Source organism: Poecilia mexicana, unplaced genomic scaffold (genome assembly GCF_051168715.1).
Source record: "Poecilia mexicana isolate PSO_F unplaced genomic scaffold, ASM5116871v1 scaffold_2, whole genome shotgun sequence".
Taxonomy (NCBI): domain Eukaryota; kingdom Metazoa; phylum Chordata; class Actinopteri; order Cyprinodontiformes; family Poeciliidae; genus Poecilia; species Poecilia mexicana.
Window position 1 is genome coordinate 9869486 of NW_028263371.1, and position 26586 is coordinate 9896071.

Below are 26586 nucleotides of genomic sequence, written 5' to 3' on the forward strand. Positions count from 1 at the left end.
AAGAGTGGTGAAATGATTTAGTCTTTTGGTTTATAAGATTGGTGGAGACACAACCCAACAGACTTACAGATGTGAATCAAGAGGGCTGAATCCAAAATGCAATTCCCACGTTTCAGATATTTATTTGGACCCTCGTGCCTATTGTTTTGCCAAATCTTGCAGCTATCTCATTCAAATGTTCACACATACGCAGACGATCAAAAGCATAAATGCAACTTAGGCATTTTTTTTCTTTTCAGCTGCGTTTTGACCTAAACAGCTGAATATCTGGGAAAAATCTGTGACATCATCATCCAAAGAAGCTTTTATCTTGCTTGTGGCTTATCGTGCTCACAGTTCCAGACATTCACACAGCTCGCACGCGCACAATCCTACAGAGGAGACTTCCAGCAGAGTGGATTAAAACAGTCCACACACTCTGACAGACCTCAGTGGGCCCTAGCATCTGTTCAGAGCTCTGATTGGGGACCTTGTTACTCCTGCAAAAGGTGACTCATATAAAGTGTCCCCACACCAGAAACAACACTTTTCTGTTATTTAAAAGAAATGCTATGTTTGGAGTAGCACAAATTAAATATTCATAGCTTCATAGTTGCAAAAAAAAAAACAAAAAAAACTGAAACCCATTTTGAACAGTTGGTCTAAAACAATTCACTCTAATATATGTTGCTGGTGTCCCATTAATGAAGAGGGGGTGATGGAGCATGACGGGGAAAAAAAAAACCGCTAAAAAGAAAGATTTGAACATGTCATGGTTGAGCAGTATTGTAAACCCTCTAGTTTTCCTTCACCTCTGACTCTTCCTCTCACACTGAGGCGTTTTTGTCTTGGCATCTCACAAAGTTGCTTTATCCACTCATGCCCTCCCTACGCCCTCGCTGGACACTCTGCCCATTGACACGCACCCTCAAACGTGAATCCACCTACACAGAAACGCAAACAGGGGTCAGAGCAAACAGCTTTCATTCAGGTCCGGCCAGCTGCCCCTCCTTTCACCTGGTGTCTTAAAAACAGAATGGTCTCTTGGTTGAGGAATCTCAAACCAAAACCTATTAGGTGTGGCGCGGTACTCGCAAAACAATCCGCCTCCCTTTCCCCCCTCCCAAAAAACAAAAAAACAAAAAATGTCTTTGGCGTTTTGTGGCATTTGCTCACGCCGCACATGCTCAAATTGTCAGAGTTTGTGTGGTGGCGTGGAAGAGCTTCTCATTATGAGTGACCATTGTGCAGGTTCTTCTTTCCAGAGGCGCCGGCTTGGAAAGGTTACTCACTGGGATATAGAATGGAGCCGGCCATTTATTGTACAGTCCCCAACAACTCTGGACGGCACAGTGCGCTCATACGTGAACACGTCCGCTCTCAGAAGGTACAGATGAAACCAACCATGTCTCACTTCCTGATCACCCACAGATTCAAGGAAATCAGGGCTAATTACATCATCGTTACCTCAGCCTCGGTGTGTATGCTGAGCATGGGCTGCTATGAGGCTTTGACTAAAACCACCATGGTGTTACTTTGTCACTGGATTTACACAAAGAGTAACTAAGGTCTGAAGAGATTATTGTAGCTGGATAAATACCAGTATTATTATTTTTACATCTATTTTTAGCTTGTTAAGAACAAAAACATGAAGAGATCAAACACAAATTGTATTCAATTGCTCGTTTGTGCAGATGCCAATACTCCCAAACACCAACCCCGACGCTTTCAGACCAGGAGCTGAAGAGGTGCCGTTTTTGCATGCGCTCACCTTCCACTCTTTGCATCCTGTAAGCTACCTACATGAGCCGATCGCTACATGTGTCTGCTACGTGCGCACAAGTGAGCTAGAGAGCCACGGGGTCAGCACGGAGTTCAGTGTGTTAGAGGTCTCCGAACCTCGGCTCTTTGATTCCTCTCCCTTGCGGCTTGGAGAATTTCCTCTGCAGTTTCCCAGTGCTGGGCCCACGCTGGGCAAGGCGAACTGTGCCAAGAAAATTTATGTTGATGTCAGCAATGAAAACACCACCATCCCTCCACCGCATCGAACAATATTTTTCAAACAGCGGTTTGTCCGTTCATTCTCCTCCTCCTCCTTTTTTTTTTTTGTTCAGCCCGAATATTTCCATTCTTTCTGATGTACATCTCTGAAAACTTAAATCCATGTTGGCGAGGGGTTTCACACTTCACATGGGTTGTTGTCTCTGCAGGGACTTTGGTAACACGGCTTTCTATTGGTCTCCTCAGGGGCTGGGCCAGTTTGGGGGTGTCTTTAAAGGTGTTATCCACACATATTGGTTTCCCTAAGGCCGTGTCTATGGAAATGTACAACAAAATCACAAAAGGATTACAGATAAAGAATTTCTCTTCACTATGCATATTAGCTTTATTTAATTATTCATGGAATATTTTCCTATTGTTGCAAGTTAAATGTTTAAATGTATGAATTTTGAGTTTTGAAAACTGCGGTCTGCTAGGCAATGGATCCAGGGTGTTTACTCAATGTTCTCCTCGCTATATAAAGATTAACTATGTCGTCTTTATATATGTTTTTCCCTTGGATTTTCTTGAGTGAATCAGCAGGCCCAGAGCTGAGATCTGAAGGGAGTATTTTTAATAATTCAAGACCTTACAGTATCTATCATCTTGCAGGAGTAACATCAGATTTTTATAGTAACCACTCACAAAACGCCATCTGCTTTCTTATGGAATTATAAATGAGGGCAGACGGCACTGAATGCATTTTAAACTGACATAATTTGTGCTATAATGAATGTGAAATCCGTGCTTCATGGATCTTCTGTTCTTAATCTCATGGGCAAACAGTTTTTTACAGTGCAATAGAGAGAGAATCTTTGGAGATTTTTGAGAGGTATACACCCCTTAAAATATATGCAACACATTCTAAAGGGAGGCGTAAATATGGATGAGATAATACTCGCACACAAATCTAAAGGAATAAGCTAAGAAATCAGGAAGAGAGTTGTGGACCTCCACCAATCTGTTTCATCCTTGGGTAGCATTTCTAGATGCCTAAAGTTGCCACGTTCATATGTTCAAACAATTATATGCAAATCTAAGTATACAAACGGAACATCTAGCCTTTATGTTGTTCAGAAAGGAGACGGGTTGTGTGTCCCAGAGAGGAACAGGCTTTGTGATGTGTCAACTTTAAAGCAAAAGCAAAAAGGCCTTGTGCAGATGCTAACTGAAGCTGGTGAGAGAATGTCATTTTTCCACAGTGAAACGTATACGCACTGGCTGAAACAACCCTGAGACAGGAAGTACTCATTACTCCAAAAGCAACAAAATGAAGTTTTGTTTTCAAAAGAACATGTGCTGTTGTGGGATGAAACTAAAAGTGCATGTGAAGAAGAAAAAATGCTATGAAACAGAATTGATGTCTAAATCGTATGGAGGTGACTTTGTGATCAATCCTTAGCATCCTGTATTACTAATTAGCAAAATTAGCATGGACTAGTAAACTGTCTAGAGTATACTCTGATGCGAGTTCAATATTCTTTATTAGGGTAGTTAAGCTCCGTGCATACAGAGATGCAGTTCTTAGTTTCGGAGTTTCTCATTTGTGGTTTTCTGTTTTGTATCGGTTAATTTAGCTGTGCTTGTTTTTTCTATTGTTCTTTGTGTTTGTTTTATTCAGTCACTCATTCCACATGATTCTCTGTGTCCATGTTCTCTGGTCTTGTCTCTCAGTTTCTCTCCAGTCAGCCTCCACTTGTCTATCGTTCCACTCATCACCTCTCCTCAGATCGCATTGTCCTTTTGGTTCATTTCGTTGTTCAGCTGGTTCGTGTCACAAGTCCGTTGCCCCAGTTTTTGATCTCTACCCAGCTGATTTCTGTGTGCATTTTAAATTCGCAACTAATGTCATCAAGAGCGCTGCTTGCTCTTTTTTGAGTGTTGCCTTTGTGTTCCTAAAGACTGGGATGTGCATGTTCTGTGACACAAGACACTATCTGGCAGGTGCTCCTACCCACGCAGAGACAAATTTGTTGACATGACACACTCCTGAATGCGTTACAAACACCTTCACTCTCTGGTGAATTGTGTGTCACTCTTACAAGAAGAAAGATAAATCTTTTATCTTTGCTGAACTGTCAGCTGTAGCACGATGCAGGGAGTTAAAAGCTGCAGCGCCGTTTTCCCGAATGAAAAGTCGTGCATGTGTGTTTTCCCACTTAATGAACTTACATCACTGATTTCTGCATGTGATTGAGTTTAAAGATGGATAAAAATGGTCTTGAGGTTTTTGAGATTGATCTTCTTGTGAATATCTTGTTCCACATTACAGGAACAGGAGCAAGGTGAGGCTGAGAACGGAAATCAGGGTAGAGCAATTTGTTCCTACAGCACCTCGTTTGCGCTTTATCACTTGCGCTTATTTGGATTTGGGCCGATGCCTTTGGGCCACCCCGGTCCCTTGATTCCCAAACCCCGTCCCGCCGCCCCTCAAATCAGTCTCCCCCCCCCACCCTCTGTGTGCTGGGAGGCAGGTGAAAGGACTTTTTAGCTATTATCCGAGGCAAAATCACTAGATTGTTGCCCCAAGGCCTTTTGTTGCATCTGTATTGTTATCATCACTAGTGGAATGTAGAATTAGGCGGCATGCATTTTTCACACACGCACAAACACTGACACAAATTGGCTCCAACCTTGCTCTACCAGTGACTGAATGTAAGTCTTTCTCTGATGTATTTTGCATTACTTCATGCTTTGAATTCGAAGCTCCGTCTTTGCATGCCTCCTATGCATAATTCATGTTATCTACAATCCTAAATCTGTAATCTGCACTATTTTTTTTTCCTTTTAATTTTTACAGTACAGTAGATTCATTTTTCTTTTTTTCCCCAACATTTTTATTTTTAATTTTTTTTTACCTTCAGTGAAAGCGTTAATCCGTGTTTTTGCAGGGGAGCTACCTGGGCTGTCGCAGACGTGACCACGTACAAAGACGTATTTTAAGGAAAGTCTCCGTGACGGTGAAGACGGCAAACGGACATTCCAGTCACGTTTTCCTCACACCTCCTGCATGGCATCTATCCATCATCTCATTGGTTGGCATGCCTCGCTCCTGCCATCATCACCATGGCAATGCAAGTGTCCTCCCAGTAGTCATCGCCATGGCAATGGGAGTGTCCCCCCAGCAACTATCCACATGGGCCCAAATGTAAGCCTCTTAACCAGGATCACCATGGTAATGCATTTTAGCTGAAACACCAGGCTGTGGTGCATCTCTGGGGAAAAACTAACAATCATATGGGTAATATTTTGTGCCACAAGTCATACATGTTTTTTTTTCTTTCTACTTCCTTCTTTCAGTTTTCTTTTTTTTTTTTCAACTTTTTCCATCTCACAGCATCACTGTCACAGGTTGGTGCCACGGTGTCCTAAGTGAGGCTTGGCAGGAGGCTCAAGTGGCACTGACGGAGCCCCAGTCCATCACATCCCACTCTTAAATACCCAGGGGCCCTTCTAGGGGACCACACCAACCTTGTCTGCTCAGGACATCATCTAGTGTCAGTGTCGCGACACACAATAGTGAAAGCTGACAAATCCACAGGAGGGGGCAGATTTAGGAGGGGTCCCACCGGAGAGAGAGAAGCAATGCCATTGCGCTTGCAAGGACATGTGCGTGACACCCTCGTAAACAAACTCTGTCTTTAACGCGCACATTTGAATAGTGGACGCACACGTGCAAAATGTTCTGCGATGCTCCTGCTCAGACCTGAAACACACGCGCACACACACACACACACACACACACACACACACGCACACACACGCACACACACCCCCACACACACGCACACACACCCCCACACACACGCACAGGTAATCGTGCATATTCATGAGCTTGCATGCAGGGCATCCCGTTTCGCAAGGCTGACTTTTATTGTTTTTAGTGTGTGCAGGCCTATCCGTGCACATTTATGTGAAGCGCGTACAAGCACTCATGAGTGTGAGAAAGTGTGCCTCTGCGTGTGTGTGCGTGAGTGGGTGTGTGCGCGAGTGGGTGTGCGTTTAGCTAAAGACCCTGGTGAGCACCAAGAAGCATAGCTTTAAGGTATGATATGTTAATAAAATGTGTCAAGATGTCTGGAACCCCTTTCTCTCTTTATAAACAAACTTACAGCTTGAGCGCTGCTAATTAGCAAGCCCATCTGTTCAGTTTAGCAAAGTTGTTGAGATTTACCAGGGAAACTGTAAAAAGACAAGCTCGCTTCATCACGGCAGATGACAAGTGTTAAAAATCCCAAATTCAGTTGCCCCTGCCTGCAGCGTCTTGTTGGATGCTTCATTCAGTTGCCCCTCGATTAATTATTTTTATTTATCCGTTAGCCTAGTGAATGAAAAACGCGCACATCCTTTCCTCCTCTTTCTTCTAATTTCACAGTGACCACGCAGGCTCAAACTGTCAAGGCTGCAGCGTTGGATGAGATGCAGCATGTGAATACGTGGGGAACCACTCCCCGAACAGCATCATCCAAAGCTGCGGCAATTTGCTGGAGAACATTAACCGCTGTGGCAGGGGGCCCAGGTTGTGCATGCAAAGCACTCTGCAGCTAGGGCTGATGTGTGTGTGTGTGTGTGTGTGTGGGGGGGGGGGGGTGTGTGTGTGCGTGTGTGTGTGTGACTGAGAGACTTTACGTTCATGTGTTTGAGTCACGGTAAAGGGAGGGGGGGCCTGGGGGTCCACAAGAGGTCCATCTGGTCTCTTCTGCTCCTCTGCACTGATATGAGATTACGTTAATCTGGGTACTTGTCAGGACAGGTTAGTGAAAGCAGACGACTGGGTGGGACTCATGCTAAACAGGTTCGCTAGAAAGCGTCTGTTTTTTTTTTTGTTGTTGTTTTTATTTCCCCTCTCAGACTCTGAAGTGAGTTTGGGTAGAAAGTGGTGGATGTTGAACAGACATGGTTGTAATAATTTTGGTCTCGTCTTAAAAAGAACAGATTTTTTTTTAGGTTATCATTTTTTTTCCTGCTTTTTAAAGTGCCTCTTACTCTTACACACACACACATATATATATATATATATATATATATATATATATATATAAAATCATGTTTTCATCTGTCTGAAAAGTGTGGTGTGCATTTATAATTAGTCACAGTCAATAGCCTGACCATCTGGACCATTTTAATCTCTCATCTGACCAGAGTACCATCATACACATTTGACTTGTGGCCTGCAAACTGCAGACAGGTCTTCTTCTTCTGACTTTCTTTGAACTACTTTTTGCGATATTGTTTATAACCCTGCCTGCGTTTAGGATTCTCTACAGCTTTCCTCATGGCCTGCCAAGTTTGTTCTCTAATGTTTGGTAACAAACTTTTCACTTTAGACTCTCAATGCTGTCATTTGAACCGGAATTTTAATTTTGAGCAAATTTTGAGTGTTTGGGGGGGTTTGACAGAAATTTCTGGAATGTTTTTAAACTTAAAAAATAAAATAAATAAAGCCATATATAATATTTTTACATTTTTATACATTTTCACTTGGTTTCATTGCTCTCTCAATGTAGCAGTTTAGCAGTATTTTCTTTCGTGTGTATGTCGGTGTGTGAGTATACGACATGTTTACTCTTCCACCCAATCTCCCCAAAACATTTTATTCCAATAAATAGCCCTCCTAAATCCCAACTGGCATCCCATCCTTTGCTCTTCTGATGTTGTTCTCTGTCTGAGAGCACTTTAAGGCCGTAATGTTTTTGTAACTTGTTATGCTAATTAGAATGGCCCTCTTGGACTGTGTAACACAAGGAAGGATTTATTGCCTGTTTGCTTGGAAGGGGAAGAAAAAGGGGGAAAAAAAGAAGTTAAAGTAATTAATCCCGTTAACCAAGGATAATTGGGCAAAAAATAGCTGAGCCACTGGTGCTGGCAGGGAGGAGTTGTAGTTAACCCCGTTTCCTGTGTTTTATTTCAATCCTAATGTTTCCTCTTGTTCAAACTTCCTCCTCAGGATTCCTGCTAATCCTTTTGTCTGTGCTTGATTGGTCGATGGAGGCAACGTTTTGGGTGGGAAAAGGAGGAGGGGTCGCGATTGATCAGAGAAGATTTCTGTCCTTTTTGTTTTTTGTCCATCAAAAAAATAACTGACAGAAAAAAACTTCTTTTTTTTATGCTTCATCTCAGACTTTACGTTTTGACTCACATGTTGAAGAAAATGAGTCTATTTTTGTCTAATTCATTTTCTCAGTTCAGTTTGTTATTGAAATTTTATGCTGTGGACCAACACAAAGTAATGGATAATTGTGACGTAGGAAGAAAGTGAAAGGTGAATTTGAAAACGTTTTACAAATAAAAATCTTAATAGTGTGGCGGGCAACTTTTTTCAGCATGACTTGACATCTGTGCGTCTTTTGTTGTTTTTACTTTGCAAATGCAGAGGGTGAAACCAATTTTCTCAAATTTGGATGTAGAGAATCTGTGAGCATCAGTTTTCACGTCTTGCCACAGATTCTCAATTGGATTTCGACCTGGACTTGGACTGGGCCATTCTAGTGCATTTTTAATATGCTGTGATCTGAATAATTATATGGTTGTATGTTCAGAGTTACTCAGATGGGAGGAAAACCACTTGCCTAATCTCAGAATTATTTCCAGGATTACCCTGGATTTAGCTAAATCTATCTTCCCATCAAATGAGACCAGTCTTCCTTTCCCTGCGTCCCCACAGCATGATTCTGTCACCACCATGTGTCACTACTGTTTCTGAATACAAATGAATGACACGCTTTTTAGTTTCATTCAGAAACAAAAAATAGATGTATATTAAAAATATATATATCATTTTCCTACCATTTTACAATTGTGTACTACTCAGCATTGGCCTTACGTCTGACATGCTAAAGAACATTTTTATGTAAAACAGAATCTATGTTTTTTGTTCCCCGATATAAAACATAGAATCTTTACAAAGCATGTGTTATTTTTATTTATTTATTTATTTATTTTTTGTTTGTTTGTTTTTTGTTTTGTTTTTTAAGGCTTTATAGTAATCAGCATTCCTTGGACAAATAAATCCGCCCAATAAATACCCTCATAATAAAGCTCTCTGTCTTTCAGCTAACTGTTTTGCATTACCATATTTTTATGGGCGCAAACATCATCCAGTTTTAACAGTGAAGTTCCCATGCACATAGCCTTTTTTATAATCAGATGCAATAACAGGCAGCGCTAACTGGTTCCATACCCACAGTCCTCTCCCTCAGGAGAAACACTCATCTGTTTTTGTCAGTACCATGCCGGGACTGTAACCGGAATAGGCAGATCCCAATTTCATCCCCTTTCAAGGAATTTACAAGCTTAAACAAGACCTCCTTGAAGAGGTATTTGTGTAAGTCCTTTTTTTTTTTTTTTAAGGAACAAATGCAAAGAGATAACTGTTTCTGATTTTTTTTTTCTTATGAGGTTATTGCATCAAAGGTCTGCCAAATTATTCAACTAGCGTAAGAAGATACAAATCTGCTTTCAAACATCTTTGATATATCAATTCAATTGCTTTTTCTCCAAATCTCATTTTATGTGGATTCTGTTTCTTTATCAGATGAAAAAAAACCAGCTTTCACTCTTTTTGTATTTGATTTAGGCATCAGTAGTTCTCTACTTTCCCTCATTTTTCATCCTTATCTGTACAACCTGAAATGCCGTCTGAACATGCCCTGCTGACATGAAAAGCACTTTTTCTTTATTTCCCCCCCGCCCCCCTCTCCTCTGCATTCATTTGAGAATTTTGCATTTCCGGGGCTCTTGTTTCTAATTGCTGTTTTGATTGTTTTCAAGTCCGGCGATTAGCCACATTAGGTCACATTAAGGACAAGCATGCCGAGACGAAGCCAGATAATTAACGGAGGATATGGGAAGCTCCGTCCAGCTACTCTTGACTTCATTAATGCTTAAATCCAACATTACAAAGCGAGCAGGAAAGCTGTTTTTTTTTTTTTTTTCCTTTTTTTGTGAATTTGATCTTGCAGTTCTGTCCACCTGTCCTCAGGTTCTGCTGTTCAGCACCTACAGCATGGCTACTGTCATTGTCATCTATAAGGTAAGAGGCAAGGGCATAGCAGAGGAGAGGCTACAAAGAGAACACTTGACATGCCCTCATGCAAACTAACCTCCCCCGTTAATTACCCCTTAAAAAACAATTATCTTCTTGATTTGTTTGCTCTCACATCTCCTATTGTGCATCTCTCCCTCCTTTTGTTTACTTATTTATCTGTTTCAGGGAAGGGGTGGGTTGGGGGGGGGGGACTCCCCCCAACCAACCCCACCCCCTTTTCCCTGCCTGCACCATATGGTTGCAGATCAAATAATGTCAAACATTTTGCCCTTGCAAGTTTTTGCAATTTGCAGTTTCCAAATGTGAGACCTGTTGAAAGCAGGAGTGATAATGGACATGCACTACCCCCCGGCGTTTTTTCGTCCCACCATATCTCCCTTCAATTAATGCTACAGCGGGAGTTTCATGTAATAACACTTGCACTTCTGAGCTGTCCACATGAGAGAGGAGGGAAAAAGGAGAAGGAGACGGAGGAGGAACCGGGGAGGGAACGGCTGGCGAGAGGGAGCCGGTACGGGGGGAGAGAAACAATTAAAACTGGGCCGGGATGGACGCGACCGGCCTGTGTTTAGTGGCCATGTGAAGGGTGCATGTCGGATAAAGGGAGCCGACAGGGAAGGAGTGAGATGGAGGGCATGCTAAGCTTGTCCATCATTGTTGCTGAGAGCAATCAAATTGGTGCCAGCAGGATAGAGAGTGCGGCGACAGCTGTAATTACGCATCACCATAGCGATCACTTTTGGCCTGCCGTGGATGGCGGGTGGAGGCTCTTTGGCTCGTCTGCCTTTAATCAAATTGGGCTGCCGGTCGTCAGGTAGACATGGCTGGACTGGACACTCTGTGTTGATCCTTTGTTGGTTCCCCACGTGGTTTTAATGAGGCATTTTTCGCTCAAATCCAAAGACCATAATGTAATATGAGAATAAATCAAATTGTTTACCTTGCCAATAAATGTAAGGGCAGGAGTTGTCAAAGTACTGATCCACAAAGCTGGATTTTTTTTTCTTCTACATTTTGAAAGGCCATTTATTTGGTGTGTTACAGCTCATGGGATGTAAGCTGTAACACAACCCTCTGTGTAACAACAAACATGGTCACTTTCACACTTCTTCGTGTGCTTAGGCTCATCCATTTTTACATCAACGCCAAGCAGCTTCCTTGGCCCCTTGAAGTGTCTCAACAGAATAATGCTGCCACCCCTGTGCTTTAATATGTGGACGGGGTTTTTAGGGTGTTGTACGCTGTTATTTTTCTGTCACATCTGAAGTTTGACATGCAGGTCAAGGTATTTCCATTAAACTCACTGCATCACATCTGACCAGAAGACCTCCTTCCACATGCTTGCTGTCTTCTCTGCATGGTTTATTGCCAACCTTAATCAAGACTTGATACATATTCCTTTCTGCAAAAGGATTAATCTTGCCTCTCATCCACAAAGGCTACATTTCTTTAGAGCATGACTAAAATGACCTGTCAGCAGTTTCTCCAATTTGGACTGTGAACCCCTCATCAGTTTAAGTGGGCGGCCATTTCTTGGTATGTCTGCCGTTATGAAATGTAGTTTGAATTAATCCATCCATCCATTAATCCATCCTAACACTTCATAAAGTACTGTATTTTCAATATGTATTGATTCCCATTCACTTCACAATTAGGCCATAATTTATTTTGCTCCATCTCTTAAATTCCAGTGGAAAAAAATTCACGTTTGAAGGTTTAATACTGAGTAAATGCTGAGAGTTATGAACAGTTTTGAAAACCACTGAACTCTGTCACTTATTGGCAGGATTACATGCAAAAAAATAAAAAAAATGTTCAACTCCAAACCACTCACCGCATACATCAGGACATCTCTTTGCTGAGAGATATCCTAATCCTGTAACTCAGAAAATAATTTTGTCTGAAAACATATTAAAACAACAACAAAAAAGAAAAAAATCAGCATTTCCTAAATAAACAACCCTCTCTTTTAACGTGATGTTGAGTTTGCAGTCGGTGTTGGTTCAGTGCTTGAGGTGGGAGAGAATGCCAGGTACAGTCTGATAATGTCACTGTGCTAATTAGTGCAGAGAAGCTTAAACCAGCATCCCACAGGGAGACAGCCCCTGGTGTGGAGAGATGGCACGCAGCTGGATCATACTTAATTAAGTAATTGAATATCATTTCGCCGGTTAGCTGAAAATTAGCTGAAAATTAAAGGATGGACAAACACATCACAAAATGGACCACAGCACATTAAAATATTTCAAACGCTAATTGTATGATGACAGAGGTTGATTTAATTATAATCCTGACTAATTAATGGTTTTTTTTTTTTTTTTTACTACCTGATGCTCATTTTGCATCCGAGCCGATTTTCTAGCTTTTCAGACGAATCACAGTTTGATTCTCTCTCTTCGTTGTGACATCACACACACACACACACACACACACACACACACACACCAATTGCACTCCTGGTTTGGCACACAAACATTCTGCGTGTGTTTAAGTATAAAACAATGCTGTAATTGTTCGGTACACATGCATACCAAACCTTCTAAGTGACTCCAAATAGTCTGTGCTTTGATAAAGAGCAGGATTTAACATCTAATAAAAACACATTTATTTCAGTAGGAGCTTGGCTTGTTTCTCCAACATGTTTTCTGTAGCTTTCTGGGCCCAGTAACACCCCATTGTGCCATTTTATTTTTTTTCTCAGCTGAGACAAAACCTCTGCATATTTCACGCATGTGTTCACTAAATGTATTATTTAGTCCCCAACATGGTGGCAAGATCAGATAGAATCTAACAATAGATTCTCTGTTCCCTCATAAGCACCAGACATGTAGGGAAGATAGAAGTTTCTACTTCAACATGTGACGTGATGAAAATTTTAATTTAGTCTGAAGAGCCTTTCTCTCAGTGCTTAGTTGTAATATGTCCTTGAAATGCTGAGTCTAAGTCTGAAGACATTGGTTTTCTAATAGTTATCCTTGCTTTGCACTGTACAACTTCACGTCAACCATGGTCAGTTTTCCTGACACTGAAAAAAGATCTACTGAAAGCAAGATGCTGTTACCATACCAACACATTATTATTATTTTTATTTATTTATTTATTTTAGGTTTTGTTGGCTTGTTAGTTTGCGATCAAAAAGAAACCAGACGGGAACCAGCCGTTTTAGAGCTCTCAATATTTTTTCTTTCATCTTCAGCTTCACACACTTCCGTTCAGTTTACAGCATAATCATGTCAGTGAAAACAAGAAGAGGGAGAATCTCCCTCTCATCTGAACCACCTGGCTTTTAAGGGGTTGGCTTCCACCAGGACTAATTAGAGGGGTGGAGACATTCACATTTCTAGAAAGAAAGAACAAACATTTGTGCTAAACTATTCTTAACAAAAATGTCTACACAGTTACAATTAACTCAAACAAAACTAGAAACAAAAAACAAAAAAACAATCTGGATCCAAACATGATCAAAAATACATCTCTCCTCCCTCTCAGACAATGGATTTTCCCAATGAGGCCGATTGGAAACACCAGGTCCTTGTCAGCACTGCTCATGGGCGCGATTCCATGGCAACACATGACCCGGTGACCTCAAAGAGAAGAGATGATTAAAACAAGTAAATAAATCAAATTACTTCCCCAAACACAATACGTTTACCCAAATAAATTAGAATATATAAAGTACACCAAAAGCAGCACCTGTTAGGGAGGGGGTAAATCCCTCACATGGCTCTAGTGGCCTTTATTTGAAAGGAAAAGAGGGTTAATGAGAGAGGGAGAAGACATGTGGCAAATGTCACCTGGCCGGGAATCGAACCTGTGACCATCAGCATGAGGACTAAGCCCTCTTTACATGGGTTGTGCTTTGCCCCTGCACCACCACAGAACCCTGTTACCAACACATTTTAACAATGAGATGGATTTCTTAGAATGGTGAAGCCTGTTGCTACAGACCAAAACATTTTAATGTAGCCTCATCATGACTAAGACTAGATGCCAACTAATTTCTCCCACATGAGCTATAGATCTCTGCAGCTCCTCCTTAATCACTTTGGTGATTAGTGGTCGCTTCTGTGATTTGTTTTCTGCACAGTCATTTTTTTTTTTTTTTTTTTTTTGTAGGTTTGCAGGTGCGCCATATTCTTTTCATTTTTACATGCTGGATTGAACTGTGCCTCGTGAGATCGCCAAAGTTCGGTACAAATTTCTAAATATCCTAACCCTGTTTTAAACTTCTCCACGTTTATGACCCGTTGGATTCTTTGATCTTTATAACTTTTATTTATGTTCCATAACGCACATCTGAGATCATCACCAATTACATTGAGAATAAATCGCACACTGATGGACTCGATTTACCCTAGAGTGCTGAGTTGTGAAGTCATTTGGTTGAACTGTATGGACACTTTTTGCAGAATTTTATTAGTAAAAAATAAACTTGAAAAGAATTCAGAATTTTCCTGCCCTTTCATGTTTTGCTCCATCACATAAAACAATTCTTTGAAGTCCGTAGCTGTAACCAAAATATGTTAAAATACTTTTGCGAGACAATGTTTACAATACCCCGCCTCATAGGCTTCTGTTAAGTGTAATAAAACGTTGCTGAACTCTTGTGCTTAAATTCAATTTGTAAAAAAAAGAAGAAAAAAAAAGCAATTTCTAAAAAAAACAACTATGTTTTAATTTGTGTGTGTTTGTGTGTACTAGTAGTATATCTATTTAATTTAGGATCTTCTCTGAAATATTCTGTATGTGTGTGTATGTGTGTGTGTGTTCTTGAAATTATTTATTTCATTATTCTCGTGTGAGATAGCCAGAGTGAGAGTCTTGCTGTGAGAAGGGAGCAATGTGGCTTAAGAAGGTACAAAAATATCTGAAGTTAATAGAAAAGGAGGTCAGACTCTTCCTGGGTGATTTCAGGAACCCAAATGAAGTTTGATTGATTTGACAGCTCTTATCTAATATTTAACATGCCAATCCAGTCTTGGTGTGTCCTTTCAGAAGATTGTCCTGTATTTTTTAAATTATTTTTTAATCATTATAACCCTTCAGTGGGGGAGGGGGGCAGAGATAAGAATGGACATAAAGTTGCATAAAGTTCTTTTCTCATATAAAGCCACCTCATGGTTGTCTGGGACATGTCTGCCTTAGAAAATGTTAGATCTACCATAATTCCTGTCATATACATCAACAGTGTGCACATACTGTCAACACTTTAAATATTCAGTCTTTTAATAAAATCAACGCATTTTCTTTGAAAAGATTTTGAAACTTGAGATGGTTCTAATCAACCAGTAGAATAAATCAATACAAACATTATAGATTTTAAAAGCAAAGACATTTCCTGTAAAATTCCATAAAAAAACATTCCCAGTCCCTTTGAACATTTTCAATATTTGGTCTCATATTGTATTACAATATACTTTAGTATGATTTTAAACAGCAGACCAATACAACATAGTTTATAATCGTGTACTGGGGGAAAAAAAAAAAAAAAAAAGCTACTTTTGCCCTGCATTTTTCTTCACTCACCTTCACTTAAAGCCTGAGCAGTTTCATAAAGAACATCTTCAGTCTCAAGGTGTGCAAAGTCGTTAGAGACACACGCCAATAAACTTGTGAAATGTAAAAAAAAACAAAAAACAAACTATGAATAGTTGGGTAAGGCAGCGTAAAAAGCCAGCAGTGTGAAACAAGTAACAGAAAGTTTACTGTAATTTGGAGGAAACCATTGCAGTACACTGTACATCGCTGTGTACACTGTCATCATTACATTAAAACTTCCTGTGGCATCGAAAGCCACAGGAAGAACACTCTCTCTGTGCTCTATCCTGTTTGCTTTGCCGCTGCTACCCCAGTTGCTCACCAGGCAGTAATAAACAAATAAAGTGGGAGAAATTAATCCCTCTGGAGCCATTGTGGGCATTTCACATAAGCCTGTCCTGTGCTTCCCCAGCTGCTTGTCTCTATATGCCTGAGTATGTGCACACAAACATGAGCACAAGGCGCAGGAGAGCAAAGGATGTGTGGCCTTTCCTCTCTTCACATGAATGATCAGGAGTTCCTGAAACATTGAAAACTGAGAGTCATTTGCACAACTCTGACGGCTGGATAACCTAAATGACAGATTAAAAACAAAAAGGTATGTCTTTTGTTGGGCTTGATTGTAATGTAAATCATTTATCAGCAAAAGTTTTTTTTTTTTTTGAAAATGTTTCTTATTTTGTCTATGTGGGTTTATGGTAAAATGTAATTAATTGCAATTCATTACAGACCCCGTAATTAACTCAATTAAAAATTAACTTACCCTGATTTTGGCATTCTCCACCTTCCACAAAGGCTCAAGAAATTCATTGTTTTTTTTTTTGTTTGTTTGTTTGTTTTTTTTACATAAGCCCGCTAAGAAACAAACGTGACAAAAGCTGCTAAAATCATACCTCCACAGAGGATTTAGCTCAATGGCGACGTTAATCAGTAAAAAAAAAAAAAAAAAGACCACAGAGAAAATGGTTCTCCTCAGATCTTAACACACCCACACATGTGAGTTTGGTGTGTGTGGGTCAGCTCAGCAAAGAGGCTTATTGCTTGTTGTTTCCTAATTAGGAATATAAAAGGGGATTAAGCTTCAAATGGTACAGTATGTGTCGTTTTATTCTTCCCCCCGCAGTCAAAGTGTGGGTTATCTCTTGCTAATGGCGGCTGTGGCGCATTAACTTTCCTCTAGCTGAATAGAGTCTAGTGTTTTGCAAGGCATGGATATATATACATACACAATTTTGGTGTAAAGTTATTTATCAGGAATGCATATTTTATTTCAGGATGTGTTGGAGTGGGTAAAAAAAATCCTCAGTTTGACTATTTTAGAAACACCAAAATTAATATTTTGGTGTTTCTAAAATATTGTGTTTTGCTGTATCCAGCCATCAGACTGTGTTTAGGGAGCTATTAATAGCTGAGGCATTTTTAGTGTTACTGAGCGGCGTTTGTTTGTTTACCTGGAGCGCTAATGCGGAGTGACACTGAGGCCTGTCGGTCTGAGCCAACAAGGTCTGGAGGACCCCTTTTAATCTTGCCACCATGCATAAACAGTAAGGTGAGGGAGGTAAGGGTGGCATCTTGTGGTCTGCACGTCTCCGTAGCAACCATTTTACATACATGCTGTGTTATCTACATGCCTGGTGCTTGTTTAGGAAGCATTCTAAGGTAAAAAAAAATATTTTCTGTCCTATTATTACAAGAGTAAACATCTAGTAAACTCTGTCAGAAGTTGAAGTACTTTGGTTCAAATGTGCCTGAAGCCTCTTCCACAAAACACATTTTAAAGCTTGGCTTTTGAACATGTTTTCCAAAAAGACTGGTAGAGCAGGTGGAAGAAGGTAGCCCACCGATGTCAAACCTCTGAGTCGCCAAGTGAGAACCACCTGACTTGTGTGAGGGGTAGCCAGCCTCCTGCCCGGACAGAGTAATGTAGCAATGATGGTAGTTAAGACCAGATAGCTGGAGATTCAGGACAAATGCAATGTGGGACATTTCTTGCCAATATTATATTTTGGTAAGGATTCAGAGAAATGCCCTGCGAAAGAGCAGATCCCTGACCTTCAACAAAGGGCAGTTTTCTTAGTAGGAATTTTAAAAACAATTAAAAAAAATTAACAGAAAATTTTCTGACATTAAGTCAGTACAGAAAGTGCACACTTTTGTGAGAGTTTTACGGATGAATTCTTCGCACCAAATACTGGTATGAAATAGTGGACGAAGACGTGAAAAGCACCTCTTTTCCGCTAATAAGCATAGTGGATCTGTGATGCTGTAGGAACGTTTCTCCTCTGAAACCTTTGAGAACCTTGTTGAAGTGCAATGCATCATGGACGGTTCGCAAGGCCATAATGTGAAAAATGTGGTATCTGGTTTTGAATCTGTGGACTGTGAACAGCAGTTAGGGCTTCTCCTGCCCTCCTCATTGTCTCCATCAGTCTAAGATCTCAGTTTTCCACCCTCTTTTTTTTTTTTTTTGTTCTTTCCATTTTGCCTAAAGTAGCACAAAACATACCACTGGACATCCCCGCCCCACCATCCCCCACAACCTCACAAGCTTCCCCCTTTCACCCCCCTCCACCCCCCAAGACCCTCTCTTTCTGTTTCACTGAAATAAGCAGTATTTTCTGGCCCTGTTTGATCCTTTGACTATGCAGGGGCTTCATGTCTGGCCAGTGTTTTTGGATCAGCAGGTAGTCGCAGGCAAGCTGTTAAAGGGGTCATCATTCTTCTTCTCTCCCTGCTCCTCTCAGCTCCTCGCACACAGATGGGGGACCTGCTGAACTCTGCCAAAGGTCAGAGCTAAATTACATATTTTCGGGATTCCTGCTCCAGCCGAGGCTTTTTGAAAAAAAAAAAAAAAAAAAAAGACACAGAATAATGAAATGCTGCCAGGACACAATTATCTGACATTTCCATTAATCACTCCAAGCGGGTTGCGTCGTTTCATTAAGCTCAGCTGAATGAAACAAAAAAAAAAAAAAAAAAGAAGAAGAAAAAAGGCACTCGAGACGTTTCTGGGAAATTTTTGAAATGCTAAACTTTAATTTCATGCTCACAAGACAGAATTGCGGTTTGTTTCTTTTGTCCAAATCGGGCCTTTTTCTCTGCATCCTGTGTGGGTTGAAAGAATGCGTGATGACTGAAGAGGAGACACGTTGGCTGCCGTCCAGCTTATTGTACGCCAGTCTGAAAGCTGGCTGCCACGGCGGCTTTTACTCGCTGCACGGCAAACAGATGACAACTGCCGGCACGCCACTCAAGACCTCAGACGCATCCCTTCACCATGTCTGATGAATTAGGAATACAATTATTGTTCTCAGTTTCCTTTGTTGCAAAGTGAAAGATTTGCCTTCTTCCCTGAATACAAAATTGTCATTTCCTTCTTTCTTTCTTTCTTTTTTTTAAGTAGCGTTTTGGAGTCATACATGAGCATATGTGCATGCACGTGTGGATGAGTGTGAGGCACATACGTTAAGTTAGGAAGAGGCAATGGTTTGTGGTGTGGTTGGATAACTCAGTCGCCATCAGACTGCAGCATCTGCCATCAGATGTCTTCTCACCGGGGATCCCGAATGGCGCTAGAGACGCGAGAATATCTGCTTTCACACTGCTGAACATGACATTTGATCGTGCATGTACACGCAAGAAGGAAGACGGTGGAACATGTGTGCGCGTATGTTTACAGCGTATAGAGACGTACGTAAGCACACAGCTACACACTCCACAGAGGCAGCTGCAGTGTGAGAGCCAGAATGCGGAGCCCGAGAGGGGGCTGTTGCGTCTCGGCTGTTTGTGTTGTGTGCGCCGCCGCCGTCCCGGTGCGTGTACGACGAGCGCCACGTCAGGCCTTCGCTCTCACCCTCGCATTATTTGCTTTGACTGCTGTGGACAGCGGGTTGCTGTCCAGGAGACCAGAACGGCCGAGCAAAGAGAGGAAGTGCGAGTGGAATAAAGGAGGCAGAGATCGAAGGAGACAGAAAGTGGATCATTGGTTCCATTTTCTTTCCCCCCTTCCCCTCCTTGTATTTATTCACACACCACTTTCTCTCTCCTTTCTGGTTCCCCTTTGATCCCTCTCTCCTCAAAACCTCTGCCCCCATGGGTCGCCAGCTGACAGACAGCGAGAGCAGGGTGCCGCCTCTCTTCTTATCCAGTCTGCTCTCACTTTTTTTTTTTTTTTCTCTGCCAATTGGGATAAGCACAGTTTTTGCAGCCGGGGGAGTCATTTGGGAACCCCAGGTAAGTGAACAGAAGCCACACAGATGTTAATCTCACCTTGGCACCCCTTAGACAACCAGCACACTCCCCCCCCCACCTCCTTCTAGATCTCTTTTTCCATCCTTCCTGCTCTAAGTCCCTGAAATCTCGTTGAAGACGGCCAAGCAGGAGTTGAGGTCTCTTGATTAAGTTTTTTTTAATGGTTGGAAGGGGGGCATTTGTGGATGTGGTGCACCTTATTCTGGGCATGCGGCCGGGCAGGTGAGCTTCTCATCTCACGTTGCTCCTCACCTTCCCGTCTTGTCCAGCAATCCAGTTATCTGTGTCTATTACAGAGGAGCGGCTGACAGCCTGGATAAATCCTCACACTTCCAGACATGTTCTCAGGCCCTATCAGCTGGGGACAGGACCTTGAGCTCTGATGAGAAAACCGGTCCAGGGAAATTGAATTAGCCATTGTAGCAGGAGCCTTCATTGATTGCTATTAGAGTTGACCTGCAGCTAGGTGAAGGAGAGATGAGGAAGGTGTTAAGCCTGTCTGAGAGAACCACCCTGGTTGGCCTGAAAACGGAGAGCTTAAATCACAATAGATTTTTTTATTTTTTTTTAATGTCCAATTTCTAAGAAGGAGGAAAAAAAAAAATATATATATATATATATATATATATATATATATATATATATATATATATATATATATAATATATATATATATATATATATATAAAGAATTCTGGTATAAAGATGGAAAATGCGAAAGTCTATTCTTTACAGTAAAATGATGTTTGCTATTTGATCATAATTTCCAAATGCAGCAATAGAGCGCCAAAAGAAGAACAGGAAGACTGAAAATTTAGGGAGAAAAAAATATTTTTGAACAGAATTTTAATCGTGCACTTTTTTTTATTTTTTTTTTTACTTGTCATAAGTCAAGTTTCAAATCACTGTCAACTGAAATGCAAATAAGTCAATCAAATTTATAACACCTACTACACTGAATTGCAGAAAGGTACAAATAAAGAATTATCTGTAATTTTGCTAAACGTTTATGTCAACACGGAGATGCAATAGATCGCTTTGGAAGCTTATGAAGCATGATATAAAATAGATTAAAGAACATAATGTGCATTTATCCTCGAACAGCTGCTGGACGGAGAATAACAATACATTTCCAAAAGAATCAAGTGATTTTTCATTAAAACTGCTCTATTTTATAACTTTGGGAAACATTGTACTTAGTATAAATTTGAAACTGTTGTTTTAAATGGTCAATCTGCTAAACACTCACCATGTAGCGCAATAAAATACCCAAAATGGGCAAAACTGTGTTGTCAAACTTTGACCCTGCCAGGATGTTCTTTTATTCTGAAGAACTAGGTGACGTTGTTGTGACACAGCCAGCTTAACAGCGACAGTATATCAGAGTTAAGTTAAGAAATCTTTTGTTCTGAACAATCTAAGAATGTCGCTGGCACCCAGAAGCAGTCACAGACATTTGAGTCTTTCTGCCGCAGTCCCTCCCAGCTGCAGTGACAATATGATAAATCTACATCCAAACCTCAAATGAATCGTACATGCATGCAAGAACAGCTGGCTGATCTCAGCCTGGTTCACAGTCAGTTTGGGATTTTAAATGCCAAATTCATTTAGTCTAAAATAAATTACTGCATTTGATATTGACACTTTTTTCTACTATCTTTTAGTGGCTTCAAGCAACTTAAGGGAGAGCCGATTCTTAATTTTTGTGATTGGGATTCGGCAAGGCTGAGTGTATGAAGCTGAGATAGAAAATAAATAAATAAAAATTTAAGAGGTCTGCGTAAAAGCACAAATAAGCAATAAACCACGTCCCATGTGAGCAATCTTCTCTGCTTTGGCGTATCGTAGCACATCGTCTTAATCCCTCCTGATCTGACATCGTCGCATCGCCCAGCCTAAGCGTGTAACTAAAATCTGTGTATTCAGATTACAATGGCCTTTCTTTTCCACGAGCAGCTTAGAGACGCGGCGGTGTTAGAAGTGGATAACAATGAGAGTCAAAAAGTCTATAAATGTGACAGGTCTTTTAGCTGCAGATGATGGATGGAGTCTGTGATGCCGACACTTCCTGTTTCTCTAGCTGCAGAAGCGCGGATGAAAGAGCTGCGGTGTGTTTTCAAACTGAGGAAGAACAATAGGTCAGAGGAAGAAAGCGTTCCCCCTGACCTGGCCCCCTCCCTCTCCGGCTTCTGTTCAGTCTGAGGCCTGATGGTTCTGACACCACTGATCTGTTTCTGTCTCTGGCTGACTCACACAAAGAAACAGATACCTGTGGGCATCATGGGCTACAGTGAGGATGCTGCATGAACACCTGCTTCGTTTTAGTCGTCCGAGTATTTCAGAAGTACAGACGAGAAGACCGACGTCATCGTAAGAGACGAGAATGAATCAGGCGAAGCGTCTGAATGACTCTTGAATCCGTACGTGACCACTTTCATGTAAGGTGCTGCCCCATAACCAGGCGTAAAAGTGAATTTATTCAAACGTGTTTTTAAATCTTATTTCTACAGCCGAGGTTTTAAACAAGATAGTGAACACAGAGGGGAACAAAGGCTAAACTACTGAGACAACCTCCAGAGATTAAATCATTTGAACAAACTTGTAGCTCTCGATGCTTTATTTTTCTTGGTGCTTGAAGATGTTAATGTCTTCGCTACGAACAGAAACCACTGTGAAAGTTACTGTTATTGAAAGAAGACAATTAAAATATAATTGAAAACCCGTCTCTCTGTCGCACCTTTGTGTCACACCTCTTTGTAGCAAAACAAAACACGTAAAGTGAACCAGAGGAGCTCGAATGCTAACAAAAACAGCTGGTAATATATTAGCTGAAAATGGATTTTGAATTTGTTTGTAACCTTGACTTAACAGCCACCAACAGAGTCATATATGGTGGGATTCTTTTTTTCCATTTATCTAATTAAGCATATCACAATCAACGTTTTGTTTTTAAAAGAGATACATAAATATTGAGGAGTATTTCTCTAGAAAATGAATAAATGATGCCGCTTTTTTATTATTATTTAATTCACATTTACGTTTGAAGAAACAGTTCTGTTTGCATGAAAGCTAAATGTGTGTCTTTCTGCTTTTGTAGCCTTAGAGGTCTGTGAGATTTTTTTTTTTTTCACTGTGAATAAAGTACGTTTATTTTTGGCGCCTTGTGCGACTATCCAGGGTAGCCGACGGTAGACGAGGACAACCTTTGATTGTGTCTGAAAATAATAGCTTGTTACGGAGGAGAAGCTGCGTGGCCGCCGAGCACACGAGCAACGTGGTGTGCTTGAAGACACAGAATCTCGCTGACTCCCGGTCACCCTCCAGAGTATAATTTCTCGATTCGGCAGCTTCTGAGTTCACCTCCGGATGCTACTTGCTGGATCTGCTCCGGAATGCTCTCCCAAGTTTTGTTTATTGATTTGCCAAATGGTTTTGGGTGCCTTCGACTCGCCCTGTACTGACTGTTGGTCCTGCGGACCTCAAAGCCTGTGGATCATTTCCCAGAGCTTTGCTGCTAGACCTCCTGACCTCCTGATCTAGTAGCCATCTGATCTATATCCCTGACCTCTGCAGCCTTCTGGCTTCCAGAACTTTGTTTCATTGGTCTGTGCTTCACTGTAACAGTCCGTCTGTCCATGACACCCCTGTCTTTAAGTCTTCAGTATAGTTATTCCCGTTCAGCCCTACAACTGTGGACTTTTAACGCCAATTCCCAGGCATTGGAAGTCTGCTACAGCCTTTACTAGATGTTGCCTGACGGTCAATCAAAAACTGAGTGTGGGACGAGACATCAGCTGTGAGTGTTTAGTTTTTGTTTTTTTTTCTTGTAAATGTTTTATATAATTACATAACACTATAAACATAAATGAAAGACAGCAGTGGCCATCATACGTATTAATTAACTACTGTCACATGGAGAAACAGTTACGACTACTTACGTCTAAAATGCAATAAATGATAAAGTCCAAACATTACACTACTGTCAGTAGGAATACAAGTATTTTGAGATTAAAGCCAACATTGGAAGTCATCCTAAACCCAACAAACAATCTCACATGAAGAAGCTTTTTTTACAACCCCCCCTGCCCCCCCAAAAAACAACAATTGCATCTTATTCATTTCATGTGAGAGTTTAACAAAAACGTAATCTGTCCAAATACTGAGAATATCTTCTGTTACCAGTACCTACTGGTGTGTTTTGTTCCTTCAATCTGTCACCCTCGCAGGATTCTCCACCAGATGTTTGGTGCATTCGGGTGCCTTCAGTTGGTTTGATAAATCCTGCAGCCTGTGATCCCTCCGCAGGTTGAAGTTGTTAAATGTGTGATGCTCAATCTCTCAGTTGTAAAACAAAAACCTGCTGAAACATGTAGGTGAGTGTGAACTCCAACTCTTTTCAAAACCTGTTAAGAATGGGAAAGTTTTGTTGTGGGTCCCGAGCTTTAGTACATCAGCCCACTTCTTCCTGTTATTCATCGCAAGATTCACCCGTTACCAACAACGTCGTGTGAATATCCTGCTGCCTTCAATTCCTGCTCTTGTCGGTGCTGCCTTCGCCGATCTCTGTCCTAGTCGCTGGTAAGCTGGACTTAGAGTTCTGCATTAAAACCTGCTCTGTGAAAATCTCCCAGCCTCCCTTCATTTGACACCATATTCTAATGCGGTGGTGCATGTCTGACTTAAAATCTGATGCAGTGGTAAAAGTAGCGTAGATTACAACCGCCAATCGACCAGCAGAGCATTTGGAGACTGAACGTAAGCCGAGAGATGACCAAGGAGTCAAACTGATTTCTTATTCAAGTCCTCCTGCTGCTTGGGATTCAAGAGATGTGACAGGTGCTGCTGCTGCTGGATCTCCTACTTCTAAAGGAAGACGTTAACTCATCAAACATCCTCAAGAGTAAAGCCATTTTGCCTCATCGCGTAATTGTAACATATATGAAATGGCAAATAATAAGTTAGAGTTTGAGCTCTTCTTATGTTTTAAAATTGTGAAGATACGGAGAGAAACGAGGAATTATAAAGACATGAAGTCCGTTAGCATACAGGGAACTGTGCTGTTCTATTTTACATTCCCCAATGTGATCACGAAATAAAAATTCAAGACACAGAAATGTTTTTCTTACTTTGTGTTGGCAACAGCTAACCCTTGTTCTCATTAACGCTGTAACACTTACACTAGGTCCGTTTAAAGACGGTAAGCTTTTCCAATTGGTTTACCAAATCCCTGGGTTTCCCAGAAACAATTAGAAATCTATCTTTTTTTTTTTTTTTACCCTTTCGACGACGACCTGCAGATTAATTGTGACTGCACAACCCCAGCCTCCTTGTTTTCCAGCGTGTAACCTCACATTCGCCCCGACGCGTTCAGCGGCGGCTTTGCACACTCCATAGGTGTGGGCCCGAGAAATCTCCCATACTGTTATCGCCTCGAGCTCTTCGAGTGAGACGTTCTGCGCGCGCGTTTGTGTACACCGGCAACCTCGCTCTTTTATTCAACGGTAGAGCTTTCATCCTCTGTGAGAGGGCCGCAGGATCCTGCCCTCTGTGCCCCAGAGATGGAGTCTGGTGTTTACGTGCGTTAGGCTTCCCACCCTCTGAGCTGACCCTCCCCTCGCACTCGCATCGAAAAGGAGGTGTGGATCTGCTGGGTGGTTCACTTTTTTGTAAATATTACTTATACAGGCGAATGGGGTTTAGGAGAGAAGTACTTTTTTATATTTGTAGCTGTGTCATAATAAGTCCATTTACAGAAGTCTGTCTTATTTTTTTAGTTGCTAGATTGAAAGGAAAAATGGTGTTGAAAAGATCCTATTGATGTTTCTTTTTTTTTTTTTAAGCACGCAAGCGCTCAGGCTAGTCAATACAAACAAAGCAGCAAGAAACAGATACAGCTAATGTATAAACAGTAACAAATACTACAGTAACAGGAAATGTTCATCTTTTAAAGAAAGATTACAAATGTCATTAATTATTTAAATAATGTAGGTGATTAAAATGATTTTTCATGGCTTAAGATCTACAATCTATTTATTATTTATCAGAAAGAAATATTTAAAAGTGCAAAGGCAAATGCAAAAATAATTTTGGATAAATAATTTTCTTGCTTAAAGCTGTATATGTAATTTGTTAAAATTCTCAATATATCCTGACAGTATAATATGAGATCGATGGAAAAATCAAGCCACTCTGGCTGCTCTCAGTGATATCCTGTTACCTGCAGAAATGCACCGCTCTGGCTCAGAAACAATCAATCAGAGCCTGTGTCAATCAGGCTCATGTACACGCTGCTCACATCCTCCCCCACACACGGAGCTTTATGTAACTCTTGAGTTGATTCATCCTGTCACGCTGCTGCCACCATCATGCATGGTGTGTTCAGGGCTTACAATTTACAACCACAAATCACTTTTCTTGCAATTCACAAATATGCACTAGCCTATTATCGAAAAATAAACAAACAAACAAACAAAAAAAAAACTTGTTTAAGTTTGAAGTCTTAACATAACCAAAAGTCTGTTCAAGGGGTGTGTGAATATTTTTGGAATCTATTTTTATTCATTCATTGTGATTTTTTTTTTTCTTCCATGTGTTCATGCATGGACACCTCAACCACACACGCACATGTTCTGTGTCTGCTAGGTGGACATGCACGTGCCTTAAAGAGTGCTGGGTCGTATCGGTAGCAGAGGCCGGAGTTGACCTCTAGTGAGTGTGTAGATTTATTCTAA